Genomic DNA, 19208 nt, shown 5'->3' on the forward strand with positions numbered 1-19208 from the left:
TTGGTAGAGCTTGGAAATGGTCCTGGTATGAGCTAACCCAGTTCAGTGCTGTGACTTTGCAAGAGCGATTGGCCATTGGAATGGGCTGGCTCAAGGCAGACCTCATTGCTGTCTATAACTACCTGAAGGGAGGCTGTAGCCAGGTGGGGTTGGTCTCTTCTGCCAGGCACCCAGCAACAGAACAAGGGGACACAGCCTCAAGCTGTGCCAGGGCATATTCGGGCTGGATGTTAGGAAGAAGTTCTTCAGAGCAAGAGTGATTGGCATTGGAATGGGCTGACTGGGGAGGTGATGGAGTCCTCATCCCTGGAGGTGTTTAAGAGGAGGCTGCATGAGGCACTTAGTGCCATGGGTTAGTTAATTAGAAGGGTTAGGTGATAGGTTGGACTCAATAATCTCAGAGGTCTTTTCAAACCTGCTTAATTCTATGTGATTTTGATTCCCAGCTCAGGCTCTGCTCAGTGAGACACCTTCTGAAGGTCAGGGCAGGTTTGCACAGGCAGGAGCTGCTTCCAGCAGGGAGAAGCTGATAGGGAGAGCTCCTGCTAAGGGCTGGGCTGCTGAAAGGCTCTGCCTGAGACATGCTCCTCTGCACACCAAGGGCAATGCCACAGCTTGTGCCACACTTTGTGGGATAGGAGGCAGAGGTGGCACTTGCAGGGAGGAGCAGCCAGGACAGATGAGGCTCAACTGCCCAACAGGGGACTTCATCCCATGGATGGCATCTTCAGGAGCAATCTGAGGCATGCCCAGAGCCAAGCCTCTTCTCTGGCTGGTGTCCCAGACCTTATTCTCTTAGTGGGTCCCTTAGGGTCTACAAGACGGTGCCCATCTGGAATACTGAGTCTAGTGCTGAGCTCCCCAGTACAAGAGGGACAGGGAACCACTGCAGAGAGTCCAGCAGAGGCTTCAAAGATGCTGAGGGGCCTGGAGCATCTCTGTGAGAAGGAAAGACTGAGAGACCTGGACCTGCTGAGCCTGGAGAAGAGCAGCCTGGGGGGGGATCTTCCCAATGCTCAGTAGGAGTGAGAGCTGAATCCTGGTAGGACTTTGATGTAGCTTAGGAGCTGGCAAAACTCAGTCCAAATTGGCTGCACTTCTCTGGGCTCCTCAATTCAAGAGAGATGTTGAGGTGCTGGAAGGTGTTGAGAGAAGGGCAGCAAGGCTGGGGAGGGGCCTGGAGCACAGACCTGTGAGGAGAGGCTGAGGGAGCTGGGGGTGTGCAGCCTGCAGAAGAGGAGGCTCAGGGCAGACCTCATTGCTGTCTACAACTCCCTGAAGGGAGGCTGTAGCCAGGTGGGGTTGGTCTCTTCTGCCAGTCAAGCAGCAACAGAAGAAGGGGACACAGTCTCAAGTTGTGCCAGGGGAGGTCTAGGCTGGATGTTAGGAGGAAGTTGTCAGAGAGAGTGATTGGCATTGGAATGGGCTGCCCAGGGAGGTGGTGGAGTCACCGTGCCTGGAGGTGTTGAAGCAAAGCCTGGCTGGGGCACTTAGTGCCATGGTCTGGTTGATTGGCTAGGGCTGGATGCTAGGTTGAGCTGGCTGAGCTTGGAGGTCTCTTCCAACCTGCTTGATTCTATAATTCTATGATTCTCTCCCCAGATGAGAGCCAAGTGCTGAGACCTTGTTTACAGAATCACAGAATTAACCAGGTTGGAAAAGACCTCTAAGATCATCGAGTCCAACCTAGCACCTAACCCTTCTAATTAACTAACACATGGCACTAAGTGCCTCATCCACTCTCCTCTTAAACATCTCCAGGGATGGAGACTCCACCACCTCCCTGGGCAGCCCATTCCACTGCCAGTCACTCTTTCTGTGAATAATATAAGCTTTGCTCTTTTTCCACCCCACATTTCCCCCTTTTATCCCCCAAACCCACAGCACCTGGGTGCTGTTGCAGTCTCCTCCCACCCCAGGTGTGACCACTTTGCCCTCCCTGCTTGCTCCCCTTTATAACCGGCCCCAGAAGAGGCAGTAGCCCTAAGCTTGCCCGACTGGGCAGAGGATCCTCCTCCAGTCACCACTGGTGAGTCTCCTACCTTGGTGTGTGCACGCTGGGTGAATGGTGGAGGGGATCAAAGGCCGGGGGGCCTGGTGGCCCCCCGGCTGTGCAGGGATAGGCTTGATGATTGCTCTAACATCACCCACGGGTGCTGGCTGAGCTCCTCTGTGTTTAGCTGCTGCCTTCTGTTCACTTGTCACACTGTAGAAAGGGCAGGACTGGATCTGAGAAGCATCTTGCGAAGCACTGAATGAGCATGGAGGGAATGTCTGAGAGTCCCTGACAAGGTAAGTGGAACAGAACTCCAATCTCATTGGCACTCCTTTGTGTCAGAGTAGCTCAAATCCTGTTTTGTTTTGTAATGAAGCTAGAGCTGGCTTTATTCACAGAATCACAGGATCAGCCAGGTTGGAAGAGACCTCCAAGCTCATCCAGTCCAACCTATCCCCTAGCCCTATCCAGTCAACCAGACCATGGCACCAAGTGCCCCATCCAGGCTTTTCTTGAACACCTCCAGGGACGGTCCCCTCACCACCCCCCTGGGCAGCCCATTCCAATGCCAATCACTCTCTTAGCTTAAATACTAAATGCTGTGTGTGACAGATTTCTCCTCCACAACTGGAGGTGCACCTCAGCACTCAGGCTTCTACACAAGAGAAGATGTTTTCCAAGGTGTTATAACTGCATCTGACACCAACTGGAGGGAATTAAAAGAGATAAAAACCTTAAAAAAGCCGGGACCTAAAGCTGAGAGCTGAACCTTCAGAGTCAAGTGTCCAACCAAACTGCGCCCAGTTGCCTGTGTAACAAGATTTGCATCCCTTTAGTCTTCTCTCCTGCTGCAGCTCTGACATTTTCAATTGGTCAATAGGTGGGAAACTGCATTGATTCATTAATTTTTAAAAGCAAACTTTGGAAAGCCACTGAGCTGTGTTTTCAGGGAGGCAGCATCGTTAGAAAGGTTAATTGTTGTTTCAGGTTGCTCATGAAAATCAATAGGGCCCAGAGCTCTCATGCTTTTTATGCTGCCTTCTAGGTGAAATAGCAGCTAAGGGCTATAACTGGCCCTGGTGCAGCCTGAGAGGTTTATGTTTCCTGCAAACAAAGTGCTGGTTATTGATGGATGCACGGCTTGGGCTTTGGGCAGGATTCCTGAGTCAAGCTCCTCCTGAATGCTGGTGGGTGAGAAAGAAAATGCTGAGTCTGGAGCCCCCAAAACAAGAAGGACATGGAAGTGTTTGAGGCAGTCCAGAGGAGGCCACCAAGATGCTGAGAGGGCTGCAGCAGCTCTGCTATGAGCACATGATATAAGAGTTGGGGCTCTGCAGCCTGGAGAAGAGAAGGCTTCCAGGAGACCTTGGAGTGACCTTCCAGGATCTGAAGGAGGCTCCAGGAGGGCTGGGGAGGGACTATTGACCAGGTCTTGTAATGACAGGACAAGGAGGAATGGGTTTAAAGTGACAGAGGAGAGGTTGAAAGTGGCTGTTAGGAAGAAGTTGTTTGCAGCGAGGTTGGTGAGACACTGGCACAGGTTGCCCAGGGAGGTTGCGGAGCTCAGAAGTACAGAAGGTGACCTTTGATCACCTTCTGTGCTCCAAAATGTCCCTGGAGGTGTTCAAAGCCAGCTTGGATGAGACCTTGAGTGACCTGTTCTAGTGGGAGGTGTCTCTGTTTATGGTGAGGGGTTGAAACTGGCTGAGCTTTGAGGTCCCTTCCAACCTAACCCATTCCATGAGTCTATGATTGGTACATGTTCAGCCATAATCACTTCAAAGTAATGCCAGGCAAGATGCTAAATTTGTTGAGCTCCAGTTCAAGACTGGTCTCAAAACCTCAATTTTGTTTGGTACCACTGTGTGTAGCAGGGAGAATTCTTCACTTGACTGCAAACCTCGGCTTGAGGTGCAGCATTGCTTGAGCATGGGCTTGAGGAGGGTGGTGAGAACAGTGGGGAGTCGTAGAAGTTGCTCCAGGCAATGTCACTGTGAAGCAAATGTAGCTGAAAGTGGAGCAGAAAACAAGATGGGACTTTGCCACTGCACATGTCTGGTATCATTTCTTTCTCCTGGCATTCCCAGCCTGTGCATCAGGCATCCTTGCCTGCAGCTCATTAAAGAAGCACCTGAACATGTTCCTCATCCAAAGCCTCAGATGTACCAATCCAACAGGCTCAGCTGCAGGAGAAGAGGTTTGTTCCCTCTGCAGCTCCACTGGCTTGTGATAAACAAATTTACAACTGGGCTCCCAATGCAATTCTCTAAATTGAAGAAATCCTTCAGGAAATAAAAATGACCATTTGGTGGCTTTGGAATCTCTCCAGAGAAGGAGACTTCACAATCTCTGAGCAGCCTGCTCCAGCAGCCTCACACCAAACAAGTTTATCCTCATCTTCACCAGGCACTTGCCAGGCTCTTTCCAGGCAACCAGCAACAGAACAAGGGGACACAGTCTCAAGTTGTGCCAGGGGAGGTCTAGGCTGGATGTTAGGAGGAAGTTGTTGTCAGAGAGAGTGATTGGCATTGGAATGGGCTGCCCAGGGAGGTGGTGGAGCTGCCATCCCTGGAGGTGTTGAAGCAAAGCCTGGCTGGGGCATTTGGTGCCATGGTTTGGTTGATTGGCTAGGGCTGGGTGCTAGGCTGGACTCGATGATCTTGAAGGTCTCTTCCAACTTGCTTGATTCTATACTTCTATGATTCTAATTTCTTTACTGAAGGCCACAAAAAGAGGTTTGTTTGCATGCTCATTTGAGGGAGTTTTGTTTTGTTGTTGGTTGGTTTTGTTCCATCCCTCTCCTGCTCAGTGCTGTAGAATCCTGGATATATATAGCTAGAAATTCTCTTCCCCCAAACAGAGACCACAGTGGTACCATTTCTGCCAGCCAGATCCATCCATTCTGCCATCTCCAGACATATAATTGCAGCATGATGAATAGGGCAGTAAAAAAGACACATTCTCCATTCCCAGGGTGGCATAACCTCTTGTACTGCAATTACACACACACAAAACATAGGCAGAACATTCAAAAACGCTTCAGTTTCTCTCTCTTCACAAGCCCCAATTAAATCTAAACCTTCATGAATTAGCCAGGGTAGAACCAGAGTGTGGTGGGGGTTTGAAGGGACCATCAGTGGTCATCACCTCCAAACCTTCTGCCAAAGCAGGATCACCTAGAATTGCTGTGGAGACAACCTGTTTGTGTGTGTGTGTGTGTCTGAAATCCTTCAGGCTTATCTTCTTTTGCCCCCAAATCCTCTTGTGTCTACTTCCAAATTTGATGTCACATTCAGTATTTGCAGCAAGATCTTCAGAGACCTTCTCTAGGTCTTCAGGGTCCATTCCAATCCCAAAGCCATTTTATCAACATGAAGCTATGAAGAGGTTCACGTTCAAACAAACTTCAAACATTCGCATTCAATATTTGCAACAAGATCCTCAGAAAGCTGCTCTAGTGAGGCCTTCAAGGTCCATTCCAACCCCAAACCCATTTTATCAACATGAATCTATGAAGAGGTTCTCCTTTCAACCAAACTTCACACATTCACAAGGATCAGTGCTGGGCCCAGTCCTGCTCACTGTCTTTATTGATGATCTGGACGAGGGGATTGAGTTCAGCATCAGTAAGTTTGCAGATGACACCAAGCTAGGAGCAGCTGTGGAGCTGTTGGAAGGTAGGAGAGCCCTGCAGAGGGACCTTGCCAGGCTGGATAGGTGGGCAGAGGCCAATGGGATGAGGTTGAACAAGGCCAAGTGCATGGTTCTGCACTTTGGCCACAACAACCCCAAGCAGCACTACAGGCTGGGGGCAGAGTGACTGGAGAGCAGCCAGGCAGAGAGGGAGCTGGGGGTGCTGGTTGATAATAGCTGAATAGGAAATGCTTGACCATGAGGGTAGTGAGAGCCTGGAAGGGGTTGCCCAGGGAGGTGGTGGAAGCCTCATCCCTGGAGATATTTAAGGCCAGGCTGGATGAGGCTCTGGCCAGCCTGACCTAGTGTGAGGTGTCTCTACCTATGGCAGGTGGGTTGGAACTGGATGATCCTTGTGGCCCCTTCCAACTGGAGTCCCTTCCCCCTCTACTGATTCTATGAGTCTATGATCTTTAAAGCCCCTTTCCAATTCTATGACTCTGTGTTGAACCTGACCACGCGGCTGAGCTCCAAGAGAGAGGTCAATATCTGGAGCCTTTTCCTTCTCTGTGCAGTTCCATCACCGGTTCCTGTTCTTAGCCACATCCACTCAAACGCAGCTTACAGCAGTGCCGCAAGAGGGGAAGATGGAGCGAAGCCATCGCTGTAAACACCCTTCAACAACCATTACCATGAAGAGCCCTAAAGCCCAAGTGACAGCCTAAAAAGAGGGAAGTGTCATCTCTGATTCATGATGCTGGGGAATTAAGCACTCTAATCACTGACAAATCAATCATTACCAGCCATAAACAAGCGGGTTGTTAGTTGGCCTTCCTAAGGCAAAGCCAGGGCCCATTAACGTGTTACACATTGGGCTGTTCACGGCAATAAGCTGCAGCTCAGCACTGTCAGGGGAATTACCCCTAATGGAGACCAATTTCTAACATTAGGAGATGTAAAGCAGGAGCAGAATCAATCAGGAGAAAGGCAGCATCAGGACTGAGCAGGAGGAATTGAGAGCTGTTCTGCGCCGCACAAGGGAGTCCTCCTGGTTGAAATAGCATAGGCTCATAGCATGACTTCAAAGTGAGGAGCAGCTGTGGAGCTGTTGGAGGGGGGGAGAGGCCTACAGAGGGGCCTTGCCAGGCTGAATGCGTGGGCAGAGGCCAATGGGATGAGATTTAACAAGCCTAAGTGCCTAATTGTTTAGGGACAAAAACCATTTGCAGCAGGGCAAGGGAGGGGATTCTGCCCCTTGGCTCTGCTCTCCTCACACCTCACCTGCAGTCCTGGGGGCAGTTCTGCAGCCCCCAGCACAAGAAGGACATGGAAGTGTTGGGGCCAGTCCAGAGGAGGCCACCAAGATGCTGAGAGGGCTGCAGCAGCTCTGCTATGAGGACCAGATATAAGAATTGGGTCTCTGCAGCCTGGAGAAGAGAAGGCTTCCTGGAGCCCTTGGAGTGGCCTTCCAGGATCTGAAGGGGGCTACAGGATGGCTGGGGAGGGACTAGTGACAAGGTCTGGTAATGCCAGCAGGAAGAGGAATGGGTTTAAAGTGGCAGAGGGGAGATTGAGACTGGATATTAGGAAGAAGTTGTTTGCAGTAAGGGTGGTGAGACACTGGCACAGGTTACCCAGGGAGGTTGTGGAGGTCACCTTCTGTGCTTCTGTGCTCCACAACCTCTTTGGAGGTGCTCAGGACCAGATTGGATGAGGCCTTGAGTGACCTGTTCTAGTGGGAGGTGTCTCTGCCTATGGCACAGGGGGGTTGGAACTGGCTGAGCTTTGAGGTCCCTTCCAACCTAAACCATTGTACACTCTACAAGAGCAAGACAAAACCAGGGAGAGCAAGGCAGAAATGCTTTCAGTTATGTAATCCAAGTAGCATCAAGGCCAATTAGTGAAGCTGCAGAGAGGATTCTGCAATGCCAGCTCATCCAAAATGTGACCCACTGCCTGGCCAGTTCATTTCTACAACTCCAGACCTTAGGAGTTGGGTTTTTTTGTAGCCACTTTGCCTAAAAGACATCATGTAGGGTAGATGATCAGACTTAATACGTGCTGGCTGAGTGGCAGGTTGATGCTTTTAATCATATGGAGTGGTTTGGGTTGGGAAAGACCTTTAAAAGTCATCTAGTCCAATCCCCTTGAAGGGACAGCTTCAACTAGACCAGAACCCCAAAACACCTGACCTGCAGTGTCTCACAGAATGAATCATAGAATGTTTTGGGCTGGAAGGGATATTTAAAGGTCATCCATTCCAATTCCTCTGTGGTAAACAGGGACATCCCCAACTGGATCAAGTTGCTCAGAGCCCTGTCAAGCCTCTACACTGAATGTCTCCACAGCTGGGCTGTCTACCACCTCCCTGGGCAACCTGTTCCAGTGTCCTACCACCTTCATAGTAAATAACTTCTTCCTAATGCCCAGCCTAAATTACCCTTGCTCTAATTTCAAACCATTGAACCATTGTCCTGTCACTATAAGCCCTTCTAAAAAGCCCTCCCCCAGCTTTCATGTTGGCCTCCTTCAGGTACTGGAAGGCCTCTCTATGGTCTCCAAAGAGCCTTCTCTTCTCCAGGCTCATCCTCTGGATTAGTGGTTAGGCAATGATAGATACTGGAATGTGTCCAGAGAAGGAGTCACTCCCTGAGAGCCTCAAAAGTCCCTCCCCAGCTTTTTTGGAGGCCTCCTTCAGATGCTGGAAGGCCACAAGAAGGTCACCTGGGAGCCTCCTCTTCTGCAGCCTGCACAGCCCCAACTCTTTCAGTCTGTGCTCACAGCAGAGCTGCTGCAGCCCTCTGAGCATTCTCCTGGCCCTTTTCTGGACACACTCCAGCACCTCCACATCCCTCTTGTAATGGGGGCTTCAGAACTGGATGCAGTGTTCCAGGTGGGGTCTCAGCAGAGTGCAGTAGAGGAGGAGAATCACCTTCCTGGCCCTGCTGGCCACACTTCTGCTGCTGCATCCCAGGCTCTGCTTGGCTTTCTGGGCTGCAAGTGCATACTGCTGGCTCCTGTTTACCCTTATCTTAGGGGTTTAGTTGTTTGGTTTTTGGGGGTTGTTTTGTTTTGTTTGGTGTATGTGTGTGATGGAAGTTGTGAACAGAGTAGTGTCAGAAATTAGATCCAAGGTCACAGTATCACAGTAGGGTAAAAAGTAGAAATGGATCTCTGGAGACCTTTTTGTCCAAGCTCCCTGCCAAGGGAGGTTCACCTAGAAATGGTCACACAGAAATGTGTCCAGTTGGGTTTGGAATGTCTCTAGGTATGGAGACTCCATCACTTCTCTGGGCAGCCTGCTCCAGTGCTCCATCACCCTTAGAGAAGGGAGTTGTAGCCAGGTGGGGTTGGTCTCTTCTGCCAGGCACCCAGGGGCAGGACAAGGGGACACAGTCTCAAGCTGTGCCAGGGCAGGTCTAGGCTGGATGTTAGGAGGAAGTTGTTGTCAGAGAGAGTGATTGGCATTGGAATGGGCTGCCCAGGGAGGTGGTGGAGTCGACATCCCTGGAGGTGTTGAAGCCAAGCCTGGCTGGGGCACTTAGTGCCATGGTTTGGTTGATTGGCCAGGGCTGGGTGCTAGGTTGTGCTGGATGAGCTTGGAGGTCTCTTCCAACCTGCTTGATTCTGTGATGCTGTGATTCATGCTTAGATGGAACTCCTTATGTTTGGGTTTGTTACCCCTTGTCCTATCAATAGGCATCACTGGAAAAAAAAAGTAGGGCCCCAAACTCCTGACCCCCACCCTTTGAGTATTGATCAGGATTGATCAGATCCGCCTTCAATCTGCTCTTCTCCAGGCTAAAAAGCCCCAATTCTCTCAGTCTTTCCTCATAAGAGAGCTGTTCCAGCTCCAGTGTATGATAATACATTGGGACAAGCTGTGCTTTGTAATGGAGAAAATCTACCTGAAAATGCAGGAAAGGCCTGGTTTGGGGGGCATGAAGCTACACTGAGTGAAATTCAGCTCAGGTATGAGGACTGACCACTCTCTCTCTTGCATCTGGAGAAGAACAGCCCCATGGATCAGCACAGGTGAGGGAGAAAAGGACCTGGGTGTCCTGGTTGACAGCAAAGTCCCCATGAGCCAGCAGTGTGCCTTTGTGGCCGAGATAAACACATTCATCCTCCTTTGAAAGCTTTGTTTTAAGTCATGTTCTTTCCTAATGGCCACTCAGCAAGCAGCTCTCTCCTGGGAGATGCTGCAGTCCAGGGTCAGCTTTCAGCTGAGTTGTCAGCCTCTCTCTCAAGGTTTCCTTAGAGTCATAGGATTGTTTCAGCTGGAAAAGATCTTTAAGATCATTGGTTACAACTAAGACCAGCACAGCCATTAAACCATGTCCTTGTAGGACCTGGAAGGGGACTACAAGAAACCCAAGGAGGGACTTTTTTTACAGGGGCTTGTGGTGAGCGTGAGCTAGAGAAGGGGAGCTTTAGACTGGAGATTAGGAAGAAATAGTTAACAGTGAGGGTGGTGAGACACTGGAACAAGTTGCCCAGGGATACTGTGGATACTCCATTCCTGGAAGTGCCCGAAGCCAGCCTAGATGGGGCCCTGAGCAGCCTGGGCTGGTGGAAGGTGGACATGGAAGAGGGTTGGAACTGGGTGATCTTGCACAAGCCCTAGAAGCAGAGGCTGAGGAGCTGGGGGTGTGCAGCCTGCAGAAGAGGAAGCTTAGGGCAGACCTCATTGCTGTCTGCAACTACCTGAAGGGAGGCTTTAGCCAGGTGGGGTTGGGTTCTGCTGCCAGGCAGCCAGCAACAGAACAAGGGGACACAGTCTCAAGCTGCATCAGGGGAGGTTCAGAATGGATGTTGGGAAGAAGTTCTTCACAGCAAGAGCAGCATTGGAATGGGCTGCCCAAGGAGGTGATGGAGTCCCCATGCCTGGAGGTGTTTAAAAGGAGGCTGCATGAGGCACTGAGTGCCATGGGTTAGTTAATTAGAAGGCTTAGGTGATAGGTTGGACTGGATGATCATGAAGTTCTTTCCCAACCTGGTTAATTCTGATTCTGATCTTGAAGGTCCCTTCCAGCCCAAACAATTCTATGATTCTCTGATTGTTGTTTTTTTGTTACCTGAAAAACAAACAAACATGGAGACATTGTGATATGATAGAATTAATGGACACTGTCCTTATTAAATGGGTAGTTGCTTCTCCTAGCAAGAGGAGAATTTATGGCAGAGACCAGCGCAGTTGAGCAGCTATCAGCTTCAAATCCATTCAGAGGCTCATGCCTGGGAGCTGTGAGGAGGGAAATGAATTAATCAGGTGCTTTGGACTATGAAGCACTGCAAAAACTAGGAGGAGGGGATGTGGGGGAAGAAAAGAAGTAACAAGGGAATGATAAAATCTTGGATTTGTTTCATTTGGAAATGAATCATAGAATCAAGCAGGTTGGAAGAGACCTCCAGGATCATCCAGTCCCACCTAGCACCCAGCCCTGGCCAATCAACCAGACCATGGCACTAAGTGCCTCATCCAGGCTTTGCTTCAACACCTCCAGGGATGGTGACTCCACCACCTCCCTGGGCAGCCCATTCCAATGCCAATCACTCTCTCTGGCAACAACCTCCTCCTAACATCCAACCTAAACCTCTCCTGGCACAGCTTGAGGCTGGGTCCCATTGTTCTGTTGCTGATTGCCTGGCCGAAGAGACCAACCCCACCTGGCTACAGCCTCCCTTCAAGGAGTTGTAGGCAGCAATGAGGTCTGCCCTGAGCCTTCTCTTCTGCAGGCTGCACACCCCCAGCTCCCTCAGCCTCTCCTCATAGGGTTTGTGTTCCAGGCAATCATCAAGACCTAAGAAAGACCTCTATGGCCACTAAACCCCATCCCCAAGGGCCATGTCCCCAGGTTTTTTTGAGCATCATCCCCCAGGGATGGGGACTCCACCACCTTCCTGGGCAGGCTGTGCTTAATGCCTGACCACTCTGCCAGGAAAGAAATGGTTCCTGATTAAAAAAAGAGGAAAGCTTGCCTGATCACTGAGCTGCCTGTAAGTGAAGTGGTACCCAGGGACCTCTTTAACAGGAGTCAGCAGAAGAAGTAACCCTCATTACCAAACTGCCGACTCAGCCCTTTTTTTTTCCTCAGGTCTGCTTTTCCAGCTCCTCAGAGAAAGAAATCTATTGGGGGAGGGAAGGGGGAAGTCAAGCAAACAAAAAAACCTTAAACCCAAGCCTGTGTGCTTGGTATCAAGCTGCAGATTCACAGGCTGCCAATGGATTGGTCTTAAGGGAGGGTGCTGGCAGTGTCTCACTTTAGGGCTGGAAACCCCAGCAGAGCTGGTGCTTTGTTGCTGGCTGCCTGGCATGGTATTTAGTCTATTTCATCCTCAGCTCTAGAAGTATAAAATGGGTGTAATAATGCCTTTATTTTTTTCCTCTTAGTTTCTGTCGTATCTCTTGGGCTAGGGAAAAAAAACCACTTCAGTGCAAGAATAAGCTATTGAATGTTTGTAATGGAAATAGAGCTGTGCTGGGCAGGGCAAGCATGGGAATGAGCTGCCCAGGGAAGTGGTGGAGTCAGCATCTCTGGAGTGGTTTAAGAAAAGTGGGGATGCGACACCTAGCATAATCATAGAATCATGCAGGTTGGAAGAGACCTCCAAGATCATCCAGTCCCACCTAGCACCCAGCCCTATCCAGCCAACTAGACCATGGCACTAAGTGCCCCATCCAGGCTTTGCTTCAACACCTCCAGGCACGGTGACTCCACCACCTCCCTGGGCAGCCCATTCCAATGCCAATCACTCTCTCTGTGAAGAACTTCCTCCTAACATCCAGCCTAGACCTCCCCTGGCACAACTTGAGACTGTGTCCCCTTGTTCTGTTGCTGGATGCCTGGCAGAAGAGCCCAACCCCACCTGGCTATAGCCTCCCTTCAGGGTGTTGTAGACAGCAATGAGCTCTGCCCTGAGCCTCCTCTTCTGCAGGCTGCACACCCCCAGCTCCCTCAGCCTCTCCTCACAGGGCTGTGCTCCAGGCCCCTCCCCAGCCTTGCTGCCCTTCTCTGGACACCTTCCAGCACCTCAACATCTCTCTGCAATGGAGGAGCCCAGAACTGGACACAGCACTCCAGGTGTGGCCTGACCAGGGCTGAGCACAGGGGCACAAGAACCTCCCTTGTCCTACTGGCCACACTGCTCCTGATCCAGGCCAGGATGCCATTGGCTCTGCTGCCCACCTGGGCACACTGCTGCCTCATCTTCAGCTACTCTCTACCAGCACCCCCAGCTCCCTCTCTGCCTGGCTGCTCTCAGGCACTCTGTCCCCAGCCTGTAGTGCTGCTTGGGGTGGTTGTGGCCAAAGTGCAGAACCCTGCACTTGGCCTTGTTCAATCTCATGCCATTGGCCTCTGCCCACCCATCCAGCCTGGCAAGGTCCCTCTGCAGGGCTCTCCTACCTTCCAACAGCTCCACAGCTGCTCCTAGCTTGGTGTCATCTGCAAACTTACTGACGCAGGACTCAATGGTCTTGGTGGGTTTGGGTTGGAGGTCGGACTCAGTGCTCTCAGAGGTCTTTTGCAATCCAAAGGATCATAGAATCGTAGAATGTCAGAGGATGGAAGGGACCTCAAAAGCTCATCTGGTACAGCCCCCCTGCCAGAGCAGGATCTCCTAGAGCAGATCACACAGGAACACATACAGAGGGTTCTTGAACATCTCCAGAGGGGGAGACTCCACAAGCCGCCTGGGCAGCCTCTTCCAGTGCTCTGTCACCCTCACAGGGAAAAAATTCCTCCTCAGTTTCACATGGAACTTCCTCTGCCTCAGCTTCCACCCATTGCCCCTTGTGCTGTCCCTGGGCATCACCCAGCAGAGCCTGGCTCCAGCCTCCTGCCACTCACCTGCACATCTTGATAACCACTGCTGAGGTCACCTCTCAGTCTCCTCCTCTGCCAGCAGCACAGCCCCAGCTCCCTCAGGCTCTCCTCCTAACAGAGCTGTGCCATTCCCTTGAGCATCTTTGTGGTTCTGTGCTGGACTCTCTCAAGCACTTCTATGTTCCTCTTGAACTGGGAGGCCCAGAACTGAACACAGTATTCAGCCTCAGCAGGGCAGAGCAGAGGGACAGGAGAACCTCCCTTGACCTACTAATTACAGCCCTTCTGATGCACCCCAGAATGGCACTGGCCCTACTGGCCACCAGAGCACATGGGTCATGGCCATCCTTCCACCCACCAGCACTTCCAAGCCCTTCTCCCCTTCCCTGCTTTCCAACAGCTCAGTCCCCAACCTATTCTGCTCCCTGGGTCTGCTCTTTCCCAGGTGCAGGACTCTGCACTTGCCGCTGCTGAACTTCATTCAGTTTCTCCCTGCCCAGCTCTCAGCCTGCCCAAGTCTCTCTGAATGGCAGCACAACTCTCTGCTGTGGCAGCCACTGCACCCAGCTTGGTGCCATCAGCAATCCTGCTGACAGTGCCCTCTGTGCCCTCAGCCAGGCCATTAATGAATACATTGAGTGATACTGGTCCCAGTACTGACCCCTGAAGGACTCCACTGGTTACAGGCCTCCAGCCAGACTCTGCCCCATTGACCACAACTCTGACTGTTTGATTCTATGTATTTGAGGACACCTTGCACAGGTACTGTGCTACTTGTCTCCTGCAATAAGTGATTGATAAGTCTGCTTGTAGTTGTTTGCTCATCAATGACAAGTCTATAGAGATGGTCATGCAGCACTGCATGGAGCTCAGTGGGATGCACTTAGACAGCAGAGGCTCCGCAGTGTAGATTGAATCAAAGCCATAGACTGGTTTGGATTGTAAGGCACCTTTAAAGGTTACCTGGACAGCTGCAACTAGGACAGAATGCTCAGAGCCCTGAAGAATGTGACCTGGGATGGTTCAAGAACCATCTGGATGCATTTCAGTGTGATCTGCTCTATGTGACCCTGCTCTGGCAAGGGAGGGCTGGACCGGATTAGCTTTCAAAGTTCCTTCCAGCCCCTATGATTCTATGATGGGACATTTCCAACAAATCTGGGCAGCCTGGGGCAGGATCTTAACACCCTTAGCATTAATAACTTCTCCTCAAGGGTTTTTCTTCCAAGCAAATAGCATGATTCTTATCACTGGGGGTTATTTAAGGCATATCATTTAAAAGGAGTTGTGTGTCCCCCACACACTCAATAAGAAAGATGATTCCAGAGAAAAATGTCCTTCCATCTAACTTAGATGTGTCACTCAGGAAGGGATGAATCACAGGGAAGCATCTCCTGCTCTGCATCACCCACCCACCCACCCTTAGAATGTTGCTCACCCTGGGGACTTCACATCTTAGGCAGCAAAAGTGTTTGAGGGGAGAGCCATGGTGATGATCACAACCATTGAGTAGAACAGAAGGATTAAGTCCTGCTCCTCAAAGATCTGTTTAGCATTCTAACTCCCACAGCAAACAGGAATCCTAAGGGCTTTGGCAGAAGCTGATAGAGCTGCAAAAGCATCAAGGTTGGACAAAAGCTGAGTTGGCTTTCCTTTGATCTGTGATTCTCCTCCTGGATTTTAAGAGTAAAGCTTGGAGCAAGTGAAACCTTTCCAAGATTCCTGATGATGTTTCACTGCCTGAAGGAAGCAGAAGCTTCAGCTCCAGCTTTTCAGGGGGGCTCTATGGGTACCTATGAGGAAAATCAGGGGGCAGGAGTTGAGGAAGGGATTTGTATTGGTGAGGCCAACCATGCTGAAAGATTTGCCATCTAGAGACCAGCAGCACTCCTCAAATACCTCTCAATCACAAATCCAAGGATCTACTGCTTCATGCAAAAGAATTGATCTCAGGACCCCAGCACAGTGGAGCGTGGAAGGGAATTACTGTGTCCAGTTCTGGGCTCCTCAATTCAAGAGAGTTGTTGAGGTGCTGGAAGGTGTCCAGAGAAGGGCAGCAAGGCTGGGGAGAGGCCTGGAGCACAGCCCTGTGAGGAGAGGCTGAGGGAGCTGGGGGTGTGCAGCCTGCAGAAGAGGAGGCCAGGCAACCAGGTGGGGTTGGGCTCTTCTGCCAGGCAACCAGCAATAGAACAAGGGGACACAGTCTCAAGTTGTGCCAGGGGAGGTCTAGGCTGGATGTTGGGAGGAAGCTGTTGTCAGAGAGAGTGATTTGCATTGGAATGGGCTGCCCAGGGAGGTGGTGGAGTCACCGTTCCTGGAGGTGTTGAAGCCAAGCCTGGATGAGGCACTTAGTGCCATGGTCTGGTTGATTGGCTAGGGCTGGGTGCTAGGTTGTGCTGGATGATCTTGGAGGTCTCTTCCAACCTGCTTGATTCTATGACTCATCATCTGTGCCGCAGAAGGATTTGTTTGCCATAAACACTGCTGTGGATAAATTGGATGATCTTGGAGGTCTCTTCCAACCTGATTCATTCTAACACATAATTCTGATTCTAAAACAAAAGGATTCTTTTATTTTTCCCCTTCCCTTCTTTTAATTCTTTAAGGTGGAAACCCTCTGCACATCTTTGAGCTGCATAAATGATTCTACGAGTCTGTGTTGGAAAGCAGCTTGGTGGAGAAGAACCTTTGGTGGAGAAATCCATCCTGGTGACTTTGACATAGAATCACAGAATCAAGGAGGTTGGAAGAGAGCTCCAAGCTCATCCAGTCCAACCTAGCACCCAGCCCTAGCCAGTCATCTAGACCACAGAATCATAGAATCAAGGAGGTTGGAAGAGAGCTCCAAGCTCATCCAGTCCAACCTAGCACCCAGCCCTAGCCAGTCATCTAGACCACAGAATCATAGAATCAAGGAGGTTGGAAGAGAGCTCCAAGCTCATCCAGTCCAACCTAGCACCCAGCCCTAGCCAATCAACCAGACCATGGCACTGAGTGCCTCATCCTCATCACTTGGCAGCAGAAGTGGGTTTTGGAGACTAAGGCTCTGAAGAGCTGAGAAAAGCAGCGGACCTGAACAGTTCTGCTGTGCTATAGGAGCTGTGCTTTTCCCTGCCACCCTGAGCACAAAAATCCTTCTAGTTGTTGGGGGTTTCCTTTGTGTCTGGCTGGGGTTTTGTTTTTGTGCAAACCACTCTGCAATCAATTTTCATTACAAAACTGTTACGGTTTCCATCACGGAGATGTTTTGAGTGGATCGATTGTAGGTTTGGTTTTCCTTTAATTAGCTTCTGCTCACCTTGGAGGTTCATGTAGGAAGGTTTGTAACTACAACAACAACAGAAACCAGGTCCAGCAAAGTGGAGCCTGTACCTGCTTGAGAATGCTCTGTCTGATTCCTGTCTAGAGAGCTCTGGAGAGGTTTATGATCGATACATGAGGGGTAATAGAGGAGGGAGGAAGTTGTGGTTGATGCTGTGGAGTACAACTCCACTAAACAGCTACCTCATAAAGATTCATGCACCCCATGTGCCACAACTGGTGAGGGGTGGATCTGTCTACAACTACCTGAAGGGAGGCTGCAGCAACAGAAAAAGGGGACACAGTCTCAAGCCACAAAAGCTGAGGGGTGGATCTGTCTACTACTACCTAAAGGGAGGTTGTAGCCAGGTGAGGGTCAGTATCTTCTGCCAGGCAACCAGCAACAGAACAATGGGACACAGCCTCAAGCTGTGCCAGGGGAGGTCTAGGCTGGATGTTGGGAAGAAGTTGTTGTCAGAGAGAGTGATTGGCATTGGAATGGGCTGCCCAGGGAGGTGGTGGAGTCACCATCCCTGGAGGTGTTGAAGCAAAGCCTGGATGAGGCACTTAGTGCCATGGTCTGGTTGATTGGCCAGGGCTGGGTGCTAGGTTGGACTGGATGATCCTGGAGGTCTCTTCCAACCTGCTTGATTCTATGATTCTTTTCCAAATGAAACAAAGCCAAGATTTTATTATTCCCTTGTTACTTCTTTTCTCCCCCCACACCCCCTCCTCCTAGTTTTTGCAGTGCTTCATAGTCCAAAGCACCTGATTAATTCACTTCTCTCCTCACAGCTCTCAGGCATGAGCCTCTGAATGGATTTGAAGCTGATAGCTGCTCAACTGTGCTGGTCTCTGCCATAAATTCTCCTCTTGCTAGGAGAAGCAACTACCCATTTAATAAGGACAGTGTCCATTAATTCTATCATATTGCAGTGTGTTCAAGAAAAGCCTGGATGAGGCACTTAGTGCCATGGTCTGGTTGACTGGCTAGAGCTGGGTGCTAGGTTGGACTGGATGATCTTGGAGGTCTCTTCCAACCTGCTTGATTCTGTGATTACACGTGGATGGGTGGACACTTTGCTGCCTTAGGAACAGTCTAGATGGCCAAAGAGTGGTGGGGAATGGAGATAAAGCCAGTTGGTGGCTGGTCACCAGTGGTGTTCCCCAGGGGTCATTGCTGAGGCCAATTCATAGAATCACAGAATCAAGCAGGTTGGAAGAGACCTCCAAGCTCATCCAGTCCAACCTAGCACCCTGCCCTATCCAGTCAACCAGACCATGGCACTAAGTGCCTCATCCAGGCTTTGCAACAGGCTGCCTAGGGATGTGTGGACATGACACCTGACCACATGGTTTATTTATCATGGTGGGTCTGGGTTGTTGCTTGGACTTGATGAGCTTAGAGGGATTTTCCAACCAAAGCAATTCTACAGTTCTGAAACTCTGTCCAGGTCCTGTACTACCTCTAAAGCATTACATTGAGATGAATCTTCATGAGGCTGCTGTCTACCTTGGAGGAAAAAAACCTAAAGTCACTGCTGCTGCTCAGAGGCTTCACTGCAAAGGATGAATTTTCATTACCAGAGTAACACTTAACCAGTATCCATTTCCTAAAACCTTGTGAAGAGAAATGCAAAGCTGAAAATGAGCATCAATAAAAGCATTTTCCTTTCCACATTTGGCTTTTAAATACTTAATACTGATGGGTTTGTATTTTTTCTTGTTTGATGAAGTGAAAAGAACCCAAGTAGGAGCCCTAGACTCAGTGAGCTTCTTTATTTCAGTGGAAGACTGATTATGACCAGCTTTCCACTTTCTTTGTCTACAGGATAGAACAAACCTTGGCCACTGGTTGATGATTGGATGAGGCACTTAGTGCCACGGTCTGGTTGATTGCCTAGGGCTGGGTGCTAGGTTGGACTGGATGAGCTTGGAGGTCTCTTTCAACCTGGTTGATTCTATGGTTCTATGATCAACAGAATCCCAGCAGAGTGGGCATTGGAAGAGACATCTGGAGATCATCCTACTGTTAAAGCAGGGCCACCTACAGGGTGTGGCTCAGGGTCATAACATCCAGCTGGTGTTGGAGTCTCTACAGAGGGCTCACAGGATGTCAGGGGTTGGAAGGGAGCCAAGGAGATCATCAAGTCCAACTCCCCACCCCCCCAGCTGCCAGAGCAGGACCATACAATTTAGCTCAGGTCACACAGGAACACATCCAGACAGGTCTACAAAGGCTCCAGAGAAGGAGACTCCACAACCTCTCTGGGCAGCCTGTGTCAGTGCTCTGGGACTCTTCCATGAATGAAGTTGCCCCTTGCGTTGAGCTGGAACCTCCTGTGCTGCAGCTTACAATGTTGGGCTGATGGTTGGACTTGATGATCTCAGAGGTCTTCTCCAAACATAATGATTTTATGACTCAGGACATGGTTTGATGGCCATGGTGG

General features: G+C 50.4%; 1 long non-coding RNA gene across 1 annotated transcript; it reads left to right on the plus strand.

Moving 5' to 3' along the window:
• The first annotated feature begins 1981 nt into the window (after nucleotides 1–1981).
• Nucleotides 1982–6568, plus strand: LOC135180600 (uncharacterized). Its single transcript, XR_010304502.1, has 3 exons — nucleotides 1982–2029; nucleotides 2213–2292; nucleotides 6205–6568. It is a non-coding gene; the product is annotated as an uncharacterized LOC135180600 (long non-coding RNA).
• Nucleotides 6569–19208: the final 12640 nt, after the last annotated feature.

The sequence above is a fragment of the Pogoniulus pusillus genome, chromosome 1 (assembly GCF_015220805.1).
Source record: "Pogoniulus pusillus isolate bPogPus1 chromosome 1, bPogPus1.pri, whole genome shotgun sequence".
In the NCBI taxonomy this organism is placed as follows: domain Eukaryota; kingdom Metazoa; phylum Chordata; class Aves; order Piciformes; family Lybiidae; genus Pogoniulus; species Pogoniulus pusillus.